Genomic DNA, 13,932 nt, shown 5'->3' on the forward strand with positions numbered 1-13,932 from the left:
TCGATGTGAATGTAGAAATTGCTCCATGTGAATTTAGAAATCGCTCCGTGTTAATGTAGAAATCGCTCCATGTGAATGTAGAAATTGCTCCGTGTTAATGTAGAAATCACTCCGTGTTAATGTAGAAATCGCTCCATGTTAATGAAGAAATTGCTCCGTGTTAATGTGGAAATTGCTCCGTATGAATGCAGAAATCGCTCCATGTTAATGTAGAAATTGCTCCATGTTATTGTAGAAATGGATCCATGTTAATGTAGAAATTGCTCCATGTTATTGGCGATATTGCTCCGTGTTAATAGTGAAGTGGCTCCCTGAGAATGGAGAAATGGCTCCGTGTGAACGGAGAAAATGTTTACATAACGTGTTAGCCAAACAAAAGCTTTTTAACCACGTTTTGAAGAAAGGCCGGTGTTTATAATATTAATAAAATATTTGAATATAAGAATTTTGGCACACATCCTTTTGATTATACAAAACTAAATGTGAATATTAATGATAAATAACTGTATTAATATAAATTGACATATTTTGTAGTAGTATATTTTATTTTTAATAATTACGAGTAATTTACTAATGGTAATAGATATAGTGTTGGCTCGCGTGGCATAAAGGGCTTGTTACCACCCTCCTAAGAATTGTAACCCTCCTATCTGTAAGTCTTTAAAAGTCGCTAGCGGACTCGGGCCTATGGTGGTGCTTTGGGTAGCTAATTATTTTTTATTAAGTAGCACTGTAAGAAAATCGTTGTCTTTGAGAATGTACATAAATACCAAAGTTTATTTTGGTTATTGAGTCAGAATGTTTTAACATTTTCTCCTTCAACTTGGGGCGTATTTCGTCGTCTTAAGTAATGAAACGCGTGTCCAATAGATCGCTTCGACTGACCGCTATCATTGACATCTGAAACGCAAGCACGTAAAATATAAATTACCTCATCCTCCTTATATTTTGGAAATAAGAATTTGTCTTACACGTGACAATGAGATATTGGAAGCCATGTACTGACTGTGGTCAACATATTTTTAAACGCGCTTCAGATCACTAAGCTAAAATTTACAATTGAATTTCTCAAAAATACGCTCCCTTTCCATAAAATATTTGTGCTTCACTACACGTTACTGGAAATGTATTAAATTATTTCACTTTAGTTTTAATTAAAAACAAATATTCGAGTTATAAACTTTCTAAATGAATAACTGCGTAAAAAACTGCATTATGCATTTTTTAAAGAGATACAAGTGTAGTTTTGCCTTAAAATTAATAGTTATCTACCGGTTTCCACGGCAGAGTACAAGTTTTGATAAAATCCTTGTTAACAGTCACGCAGGATCGAATTGGAATTTTAAGAAAATGTTTGCTGATTAAATATCTATCGGCGTCTAACCCACGACTCACTCCTACTATTTACCTTTGCTAAGCGTAGTTATAGTGTTTACGCCAGTGACTTAAGGTGCGAGCACACGATATCCTTAGGGAAATTACGCGATAGAACTTTCCGATCGGTATGTAGTCCGTAATCCGGGTTACTTTGGGGTGTTGCGAAGGCTGGGGTCTTAAGCACTGTAGAGCGTCTTACAATCGCCCGAAAACTATAGGCCCTAAACAATTCCCAAAGCGTTCTTCGGACCCGAGACGTAAGCCAGATTGCTCAGGTATCTGGTTCTCTTTAATTCTCCGTGGACAACTCGTACGCGTATAAATCGGAATTGGAGTCGAATGCCTTTCGGTTATCGTAGGTTGGCGATCTGCGAAATTCATTAGCGCTCTTCTGGCCTTGGGTGACAAACTGTCCGGCTTCGTATTAAGACGCCCAAACCGGGGCTTATCCGCCGCCCAAACCAAGCTCGGGTGGGGGCCTTTGGGGCAAAGGGAACATTATAAGACTTTAATTAGTGCGTGAATAAGTCCGACGTGTTAATTCGATTTGCGTTCCCCTTCGAGCCCGATATTTTTAATTAAGTGGCGTCTGGAGTTTTCAGCACCTCTTTAATGGAATTCGACCCGAGCTAATTTACAAATATATATCGAAAGTCTCTAATATATATTTCGGATATGTTTGATTTTCTGTAGGTGGAAAATATCTAAAAAATATCTAAACAAGTTCGCCAAGGTGATATTATTATTTCGTTTACCCCTTGGTCTATTTTTAATACCTGGCCACCCATGCTTAAACTAAATTTATAGGAAACGTAAGATATTGGTCATACTGTTAAGTAAGATCTATTTCCTGTACTCATGGAGGACAAAGACGAATGTGGGGTGGCGGAGTGATTAGCACTTTCACTTCGCAGCAAGGGAAGCGGGGTTCGTTTCCAGCTTGCGGCACTGGGTGTAAACTCCTAACCAATCCTTCTGCGCAGAATGTACAACTTTTCTCCACAGTAGTTTAAAGGTTTTTCCCCTTTCCATAAAAATTTGTAGGGGTTAACGGTAATAGTTAGTGTAGGGAGCTGTTGGCTCGCGTGGCATGAAGGGCTTGCCACCACACTCCTACGCATTGTAACCCGACTACCTGAATTAATGGCATTAAAAGTCGCTAGATGACTTGGGCCTAGTGTTCTTCTTTCAAATCTTGTACCGCCTTGAAGGCATATTTTGCCGAAGTACTGCGCTTTATTTTTATTAAATTGACGGTCTTTTTTACCAGTTTTGTCGTTTAATTCTTATATATTGACCGTTGGTGGCCTCCTACTAGTGTGGTGCCGAGCTGATTATTATTATTCCAGGTAATGTACAAGAGCCACCCTTACACCGGTTTCAGACTATCTTAAAACAAGGCTATCACCCTCTCTCTATCTTGTACAAGTTCGCAAATCTCTGAGCACAGTACCCTGACATCTGCATGCATACCGGTGCAACTATTTTAAAATATGCGAGTAATATGGTAGTATCAAAAGTGACTTAACAACTATACTATCGGAAGTAACGTAACAATCATAAGTTTTATAATGAACATTTTGATTAGTACTCATTTCAATGAACAATTTTCGTTTTAGTGATTGTAAATCTTACGCCACGATTCATAATGAGCAGGATGATTGAGATAATTATTCATATTTAACTTTAATAATCGGTGTACTTAACACCAAAAGTGACATAAGATCCAAAGATGTGTCAGCCCTACCTTTGCGCCTTTTGAAATATTTACTGAGGGCTAGTCTCACCATCGACTACAAATCCAACTAGATGGCTATGCATTGGAAGCGTTATCTTTGGTATAGAGCTTGGGGTTTGGATAAGAACCATCCGTTTTATTTATTTTTATCTATTTAAGAACTTATTTTTTGCATATTAAATCGTTTTATAATCGCGAATTATAAGTGGTTTCTTTTCGCTTGTTCCGGGATTTCGGAGTAGGGTAAGAAGAGTAAGGCTATGACGTCATTTTACTCTGAGTCGGAGTAAAAACTCCAAAATGGCTGCCTGTGGTCTTTTTAGCAGATAAATTCTGGCTAGCAGATGACAAAATCCGATTTACTCCTTTACACCTCCTTTTCAGGAGGAGTAAAAAGAGTAGTCATAATACTCCGGAACTAGCGAATAGTTTATGGGACGGAGTAATTCTCATCCCCGGGAACAGACGAAGAAAACGATTTAGGGTAAAAAGAGTACACTTTTAGTCCGAGAACAGGCGAAAAGAAACCCCTTAATATCCATAAATAAACAGTGAACCGAAATTTTTATGAATAATCGAAATTTTTGCGGTTAATTTATCTGGTCTATGGGCTAATTTGTCGTGAAGCGATTCTCTCTCTCTCTCTCTCTCTCTCTCTCTCTCTCTCTCTCTCTCTCTCTCTCTCTCTCTCTCTCTCTCTCTCTCTTTTTTTTTCTCTTTAGTCGTGCATAGACATACGTTCTAAAACGCCATACTTGGTGGAGCTGGAGCGGCGAAAATTTTGATGACGTATTCTTTACCACTCTCCTACCGTCTTTACTTCGCGACAAGCTCTCAGTAAAAAATATAACGACATGGCAACCATCATAGGTCTATTTTAACGTAAATTAAAAAGCTTTTGCCAAAGAGATGTATAGGGATTAGGCCCGACTCTTTTCAGAAATATTTGTTCTAGAAAAGAGTGTACAATTTCATAGCTAGACAAAGTAAAGTTTTTATGACTACATCCTGTTTCCCAGGTTTTATTTGGACTCAGAAAACGTTTAACCGAAGATCAATATTAAATTTTAATTAGCGAAAAATATTTCAAGCTCAAAATTCTGGTGCCAACCTCCAAAGCGATAAAATTACATAAATACTGGGAAAATTAGAAAAATATTTGTAACTTTTTTCTATGGCAACGGTGCCGGAAAAAGAAAGCTACTCGACAATAAAGACGTCGTAAAACTTAATTTCTCAATGTATCTCAAAAATTAAAAAAAACAACACTATTTGGGTAAGAGCGCTACGATTAGCTAATAGAGACCCAGCCCACATCACTTTTTAGCGCTAGTGGAGCTCCCTCTGAGAAAGTACACTGGAAGGGGGAGAAAAATATAATGAACTTTGTAATTGCATTAATTATTACGTAATTTATAATATTTGGTTACAAGTTCTTTTAGTAAAATTTGAGTTAGCTAATAATAAACAATTAAAACACGATATGAGATTTTTTAACGCAAAATAGTCGTGAAAAGTTTTATTTAACAAGTTGGCAAGCCAAAATATACCTCTCCTCGTCGAGTTGGCTGTGATATTTTTTTATGTTCAAAACAGCGACATGAAAATCACTGGCTTAGCGGTAAACAATTCGTCTTCTAAAATTTTACCCGGGTTCCATTCCTGGCCACGACCGTATTTTATATTAAAATAATTTATTAATTTTAATTTCAATTTAAATTATAAATGTTGAAAATATTATACAGTAGAATAAATTGCCGTTAATTCGTTTTTAAAAGCGTAAAGGAAAACAGACTTTCGCCAAAGCGATTTTTCTAAATATCATCGCGGCGTAAAATGTGTCGGTGGTTCTGATATAGAACACTGGCAAGCCACAATTTTTGATTTTCTTCTACGCAATAATATAAATCGAAACAAGAACCAAAATGTAAAATTCTATTCCGCTTAAGCCAAATTGTTATTTTTCAGTGAAGTGTAATGGTAGAACGCCCGCCTGTCATACAGGAGTTCTCGGGTTCGAAACCAGCATGGTGCTATAGCAAATTAATAATAAGATATATACATTGAACGTATGCTGGAAACCCTGTCATAGGTTCCTTGGACAGTTAAAACCGCGGCGTTTAGGCCTGAAATCGCTTCACTGTAAAATATAAACAGCTGTATTTTTGGTCTCTTCAAAGTTCTAAGGCTTCTGATGGTATGTCGTATTAAATGGTTAATTTATAAATAGAGATTAAACGCTATGGAATAATGCTGACTTGAAGAATAATGGACAATTTTTTATAGAATATGAATGGTGAAAGCTTAAGAAAAAGGAATTGAACGCATTGTTGTGTGATTAATAAAATTTGCTCTAAGGAAAATGTATACGACAATTAACCACTTGTGTACCTTACGTGAAAGAGGCTTGTGGATTAATTCTTTATCTTTCTCAAATTGTGCGGACAATGTTTGGTGATATTGAGGATAGTTGGAGGTATGACCTTTCTGCAAATTAATTCGGCAATTTGTTTCGGTTATTATAAAGATCACATTGGATGTAAGGGCCTAGAGAGATTTTGGTCACCAAGTGAGTTTCAATGTTTTCACATATTCCAGCTTATTCACGGAGATATAGGGTACCGTTCTCTCCACAAATGGTGTTACTGTCGCCATTAGCATAATAAAACTTTAGTGGGGATACCCAAGATTTACTCTGGCTGAAAATTTTATCAGGCCAGCTAATGATGAATCGAAAGTAGGCTGTGACACAATTTCAATGCACAATTGATAAAATTTGTTTTCCTCCAAGATTTGAATGACGTAGCCAGCCAAGTACGCGTACTTGCAAGTCGTAAGGACCATCTCTGTGTGTCTGGGTACTAACCAAGACATTTAGTATGATGTAAGTGACTTCAGCTGGTAATGGTTCTTCACTGATACTTAAAATAGTCAAAAATTCGTGAAGTTTAGTATCAATCATGGCTGTTATGTCTGTGAAGCTGTCTTGTGGAACATTAGATGTTGTTGGTTTTGTTAATGCAATGGTGCCTCTCTTCAGGATGGATTCTAAACTGAAAATAGTTGCTCTTGCATCGTTCATTAGACATTCCGAAGCAGATATAACAAGAGTTGAAAAGATATCTATCGCTCGCATTACGCTCATAATTTCAATATTTGTTGGGTACACAGCTTTTCTTGTAAAGCTACGAACTGGTTTGATATTCTTGTGTTTTTATCCACATCTGGTTATAGGTAATCTTCATGGACCTCAAAATATTTCCTAGCTATGTTCTTAATCCATAATTTGCATAAATTATCATCAACGGGAAACTGATGAAATGACACATGGCTTTTTTTAGATGTACAGAATGGAACGCAACAAATATTTGTACCAGGCATTTTCGAAAACTTAAAAACTGAAAACCTGTGACTGAAGAACGTGAACTAATTTTGCTTAGGCCTAGCATTTAATTAATAAAACTCAATATTTATAATTTTTTTTAAATAACGCTTTTAAATGAAAACTTATTCGTTTAAGGTAAACTCATAAGGTGCATATCTTTAACTTTTGAAAACTTTTTTAAAACAATGAAAAATAAGCTCAACTAGTTGAATTTATCGCCATTGAAAACCATGTTAAATAGAGTAGTATCATCTCGTAGCTTTGGCCATGGCCGCCATTTTAGGTACGTTTTTTTTTCTCTATAGGAAAAGCATGGGTGACGTTGCGTGATGTAGCACTGACACTACTCTATATCCCGCCTTTTTGATAATTCGGGGAAGGGGGGGGGGAACTATACCACTACTCCTAGCGGTATTCTGTCTATTCGCGAAAATACATGGGGCAGAAAATCTTTGCCGGGGCTGTTATAAGCGCGAGAGCAGATCTCGAAACGGCCGTGTGTAAACGAAATAAAAACGTAAAATTTAATGGTGAACGATTTTTTACCTTTTCGAATGATTTATCACTCTTTGAATTGAAGTCCATAGGTGGTTCTTATTAACTTAATTGAAAATTTAAACGCTTTCAATGTTAAACATAATGTTAAGTTGGAAAAATAATTATAAATTATTGAATGGGAGTACAAAACTGATAATTATAAACTCTCTCTTCGTTTATGAATCTAGTTATTTTCGTATTTTAGACCTAAACTCTATTTTGCTCGTAGCCATCATACAAACCTGGCAGTAATTTTGCCAACTAATAGACTGGGTTGTGACATGTTTCCTCTTCCGAAGCTTTCGATTACGCAATCAATGTGCGACAAACTTTCATTAACTTTATGCTTACGTTCATTTACTTATGATGTAACTACTAAAAAGATCAGTTTATGATGCACACAGAGGTGGTATATCCTTTTGATTAAAACTTTAATTTTTCTTCCAGTTGATTAGTACAAGAACTTAAGCTCGAAGATGAAAATTTCTGGCTGCCGATTTTGGTAATCGAATCTGGAAATCAAGAAAAAAATATCTACCTTCATCTGTAGGATTTAACTAACGACGTAAGTTATTTCGTCATCCCACGTTAACAAGTTGGGCAAGTGTAGAGGACTTTCTTTCCTCTTAATAACAAATTAAGGAAAATGTTTTGTGCAGAAACCAATGGAGCACAAACGAATTGAGCGCGAACCTTCTGGTAAAATACCGTTGAATTGTACTTTACTAAAGGTGGGTTAAGCGCTTGACAATGTTGGGTGTTTTCGGTTGCTTCCAATTATGAACCGTTTTGCTAGTTTGGTCGTTATGTTTTCGGCGATTTTTGATCAGATATTGGCAGTTATTAGCTTTGCCTCTTTGTTGGTGCTTTTTCTAATTTCTATTGTTTTGATGGGTTTTACTCTTTTCTCAAGGTACGTAGCCGCCAACGCCGCCGTTGCAGCCGCCACCGTGGTCGGGGCATAACTCCTCAACTGTTTGTAGATTCATCGTGCAGTTAAAGTTAGAGAGCGTGCGCATATTTTGGTTTTTGTTGAGCTCACGCAAAAACGCACGAGACCCCCTACACGGAACTATTAGGAAGCGCGCGCTCCAAAAAATAACACTTTTTATACATGTATGCGTATATATTTTATAGAAAGAGCCATTCAAAATTTTGGTTAGCCCTCGTCATCTCGTTATTACGTTTATAGTTGCATCAAGAAATTTAAAATTTCTAAATTGTGTTTTTTTGACGATTCTCTGGACCCCACAACACGCGTAAGCACTATTGTGATATTTGAATTTAGTACCAATTGAAGTTCAAAAACAAGCGCCATCTATCGCCAAATATTTTATCTTCGACTTTGGAAACCTCTACGAACAGTATCCATTTTCCTCTGCAGAGCGTTGGATACGGTTATTAAGTTAATGTACAAGGTGATTGAAACTTTCTTAAAATTTATATTTAATTTTCAAAATATTAATATATCGGGTGGACTGTGTGTACTTAAGTGTCTGTGACATCTTGTTTAGCTTTGAATTGGGTGCCGTAGACACGATTGAGAAGGTTGACTGCGTTTAGGCAATTTTGGTAGTTTATTATTTTTGATATCCTACCAGACGTTTATTATAAGCTTATGATCTTCTTTTATGGGGAATTGGTTAAGCGGAAGATTAAACTGGTTAGTGTTAAATTTCTCCGGGTCCAAACATATTTTACCTTTTAGTATACAGAGTGTTACGGATAAGAGAACCGAAACTTTCTAAATGTATTCTTTGGGTCTCTATGAGTAAAAAATGTCTGATAAACATGGGTCCTAAAAAGCTTCGTTTCAGAGATATGGGCTCCGAAAAAACTACCCCAAAAAACCGGACACAGCCTTAAATCTGGCAAACAATATTCTTCCTTGAACCAAATTGTTTTCATTAAACTATCAATTGTTTTTTATCCGTGAGGTGAGAAACTTTAATAACAAGTGGCAAAAGTTCATTAATGTCCTTTTAGAAGTAAAATGAAATTGAAGACAAAGCCATTTTAATTTTATTGACACGGTTCCAAATAAAATAAAAACATTTTGTCGTTACGAACGATTTTAATTATCAAAATTAAAGGTACAAATGCCATAAGATTTCTAAAAGAATGCTTTTAAGTTTGTCTAATTCGTTCTGTTGTTAATATGGCACGTCCAAGAACGCTTATTGGGTTAGAAGTTCAAAGATTCAATCGTTCGTCTATTTGGTAAAACCAGTCGAAATATTATTTGTATCTCTCTTTAGGTTACATGCCAATCACAGAAAAAAATGTTTAAACTTTGTGTCGATCTGACACCAGTCTTTTAGGAATCTACGGCTGGTTGAATCTTTGAGCTTCTAACCCATTTTTCTTGAGCCCGTCCATGCAATAAGCGTTCCTAGACCAATGTACCATATTAGCTACAGAATGAATTAGACCATTTTAAAACCATTCCTTTAGAATTTTTATGACATTTGTATCTTTCAATTTAATAATTAAAATCGTATCACTAAATTAAAATGACTTTGTCTTCAAAATCATTTTACTTCTAAAAGGACATTAATGAACTTTTGCCACTGAATATTAAAGTTTCTCTCCTCAAGGATAAAAAACAATGGATAGTTTAATGAAAAAAATTTGGTTCAAGGAAGAATATTGTTTGCCAGATTTAAGGCTGTGTCCGGTTTTTTGGGGTAGTTTTTTGGGAGCCCATATCTCTGAAACGAAGCACTTTAGGACCTATGTTTATTAGACATTTTTTACTCATAGAGACCCATAGAATGCATGTAGAAAGTTTCGGTACTCTTATCCGTAACACCCTGTATATGCCGAAACCATTGACCTAAAATATCTCAGATTGAACTTTGCAATTATGTTACCTCGATAAATCTAATTATTTCTAAAAGATGTATTTAATTCTGAAAATGTTTACTACGCCAACGGCGATAACGAATATTTCCCCATTTGAATATTTGTTAAGAAAGCTTCATTAATACAAATTGAAATTTTAATGACTTTTTAAATTAAGGCAAATTAACTACATTATTTTTAGTTTTTTACATTGCAGGTTTTCGATGCTCGATTAAGTTTTATTAAGACTTCTAAACTCGTTTCACGTGGTCATGTCGATTGAAATATTGCGCTTAAATGTAATATGTACAAACACCAATAAGTTAAGGGGTTTTTCCCCAAGTTCTACGGTTTCCCCTTTTCATTAAAACGTGTAGAGATTAACGGTAATAGTTAGTGTAGGGAGCTTTTGGCTCGCGTGGTAAGAAGGGCGTAGCTGATTATTATTATTATTAGTTATAATCCTCAAAAATATAGAATATAGCCTTTAGTACCGTAATAACCACTAGTATGTCAATTAAGATAAAATATCACAGAATTGATTTTCAAAGCTAGTTTTGGTTCTCAGCATAGAGCCCCCTAGTGCCTAAATATGCCTAAGGTTAAATAAGGATGACAAAATGCTACTCAGTTCGAGCGCAAGGCCTAGTCGGAGCTTATCGAGAATGTCAGTATCTTACTTATTGTTTTTATGTTACTTATGCTAAACCTGAAATAATCGAAATATTCCTTACGTTATTAACCAGAATATATTTTTCAAACTAACATGAAATACCATCTTGATAATGAAGTACGTATTCGTTTATTGCATTTATTTTTTTTGCCAGGGAAATATACGCGTATGATAGTTTGCCGTTTTGGGCGTTGTGCCAAACTCGTCCGAAACGTTATTTTCAGACTCTCTTTGTACGAATGCCTAACTTACAATCGCTTATTTGTTCAAGGAAAAAAGTGATTCTTATTGATATTTAAACACTATCATTACAATTACATTTTTGCCGGAACTGGCACGTTAGTAATTTGGACATAAGTGGACCAACTGGAATTAAAAGCAACGTCTGTCTGTGGTTTCTTTTCCTTGAAAGTAAACGATTAAATGGATTTTGATCACGTGATTGCTAGAAGCTGTCTCCCGCTATTAAAACCCCCTAAAAAGACCAAATGATCTGTTAATCACACGTTTTTCTTATTTGCATCATTTATAAAGTACATTATAATAGTGCGGACAGTTGAATTAAGCTTTTGCTAATTCTCTTATAAAATGAAACTTCCTTGTCATCGAAACTCTTTCAAGTTTCCGCTAAATATTTCACAACGACAGTTCTTGTTATAAAAAGCTTTTTCTTTTCCGTAATGAGATAAAAAAAATTATAATCTGAAACGTCACCGTTTAATAAAATAACCCGGTGATTTACCTGCTCAACGAGGCTAATTAAAATTTCCCTTTAATTCTAAAACAACCGATTCCCACAAATATCAAACTGCTATTTGACAGAACTAGGTCAAATTATTCGATGATTCGATATTAGGAAAGTCGTAGCGTGAAACGGGTAAATTATGCAAATATTATGATAATATTTAAATTAAATAAAATAACAAAAATAAGTTTTTCTCATCGGCGATTCGTTTGCACTATCAGCGCGTAATTATGTATGTTTTGGCTTACATCGAAATATATGTCGAGTGGAACTATTGTTTTAATGTTACGTGTAGGTGTAGTCGTCGTAATTGGCAACTCCTTCGATAATTACTGGTTCTCTTCCAAAATACTTTAATGGCATCTACCTAATTGTAAAACTATGTTCCGTCTATGATTTAATATCCCATGATTTATGAATTTTGCGTAAATGCCCTAACGAAATTGTGAGGACTTGATTCGGATGGCGGTTTTGGCTAGCTATAGGATCCTTGAAGTCATATATCCAAAAACAGGAATCCATACCTCTACTTGGAATGCTTATCGCGGCAGATTTTCGTCTCGATGTGGCTGACGGTTTTTTTTTGACGTCACTATGTTAACTTAACAAACAACTACGTGAGAGGGAAGCGCGCGCAGGCCGTCAGAGTGATCTTACCATACGTAATACGGCAAGACAACCATTCCAAGTAGAGGTATGGATTCCTGCCCAAAACCATGTTATTGTCATATTTAACGACATCTGCTTTCCTGTGAAAGATAAATTGTTGCATCTATTTTGGCCTTTGCACCGTCGCTTCTATAAATCCTGTTCACCTTTAATTTACAAACTGAAAGTTTGGTTAAGATTCTTTATATTGTTGTAGAGTTGTTAATTTTCCGGAAAAATTAAATGTGGAAAAATTTGCGGAAAATTTTCCTGAAATCGAAAAAAAATAATTGAAACATCAATTACTTTTTAAGGGTTTTTATTCTAGCCTAGACGTCTAGAAGTTTAGTTTTACTTTTGGATTCGACAAAATGCCGCAAAATTTAAATTTGCGAACAATATTAAGCTAATCATCGAATGAAAACCTTTTGTCCCGGAAAAATACGGAAAATGTTTCTGCAGAAAGGCCTCGGTAATTTTCCACGGAAAACTTTCCGACTTACAACTCTAGATGTATCCGAAACCATTAAGGCAAGAAATATAAATTATGCATAATTAGATAGGTAATGAAAAACCCTCGCGGTCGCAATAGTAATTTGAGAAATTTAATAGATTATTTAGTATGCAACCATAACGTGTAAATTAGCCTTTCCCCGACTTATCGATGGGAAACTAATATTACGGCTTGGTGAACTTGTTCTTTATGCGCGTAAAAGCGTTTGTTCATGGCAAAGTTTGGATTCGCACCGTTACGCGAGTGGCAATCAAGCTTTACAATGTTTCCCTTCTCGAGAAAGCAAATAAGTAAAGTATGATGAAGGCGACTTTCATATTTTCTTCCGAAATTAGCGTACCTATAATTTATATAAAGCACTTAAAAGCCTCGATTTATCGTCATTTTGTTTACAAAATGTCTGCTATTTTATATACATTCGTTGCAAAGTGATTACAAAGATGATTTAAGACACAGTAGTTTTTCGTGGCATTGCAGTTGCTGCATAAGACAAAAATAAAACCCTCCGCGGATGTCTTATTGCTGAAAAAAAATTAATTTCGTTAATATTGTCTCTAGGAAACAGTTATTCTCTGACTGTCCTCGCGTACCATGCCTTACCAAACAATAACGTAAATCGATTAAATTTCTTGTTTTAAACATTTTTTCTTTCTCACGTTTTTCGTGTTTCCTCCTTTACCCAAAAGCTTTCTATAATTCGAAAGAATTTAGGAATTTACAATCCAAAATATGATTTCATAAATTTTGAGAGTGCAATTTGTGGGGGTACAAATTCATACAGTGTACACCTGACTGAAATATGTGGGGTGTAATCTACCCCTGCACCCCTATTTCGTGTGCCATTGTATTTATTTCACTCTAAAATCTGCACTTGGTCTGTTTTTTTAATTTTTACATATTTGCATTTAACGATTTTCGATATTCTTGAATAAAATTTCTACAAGCGTGTTTGTTTTTAAAATTTTAATGATTAACAATCATATGTTATTTTTTTGAATTGTAAGTTGAGCTTCACAATATACGGTACTTAAGATAGACATTTGAAATTTTTATGGTTAAGTAAATACACCGGGTGACATTGATTGGTGAAATTTCATCGTTTTCTGAAAAGATTTTAACACTTTTAGATAAATAATATTTTCACCACTTTTTGTCAGTTGAGAATTTGTAGAGCATCATCTGAAACCTTTTTTCACTGGAAAAATTGACAAAATGAGCAAGCCAAAATACACTTGTTTGATATCATGGGAATCGACGGAAACAGGGGCGTATTAACCATTAGGCAAAGTAGGCACGTGCCTAGGGCGCCATTTTTCTAGGGGCGCCAAATCTCTGATAAAGCCCCACGGTCCATGTACTTGGCTTTCCCCTACTAAAAATAACGCTGAAAAGGTTTGGGGAAACTAAAATATATTTATTTATTTATTAAAAACCGATACGCCCCTCCTTAGCTGACCAATGCCAAGGGGCG

The sequence above is a fragment of the Leiobunum rupestre genome, chromosome 7, assembly GCF_980474605.1.
Source record: "Leiobunum rupestre chromosome 7, qqLeiRupe1.1.hap1, whole genome shotgun sequence".
Taxonomy (NCBI): domain Eukaryota; kingdom Metazoa; phylum Arthropoda; class Arachnida; order Opiliones; family Sclerosomatidae; genus Leiobunum; species Leiobunum rupestre.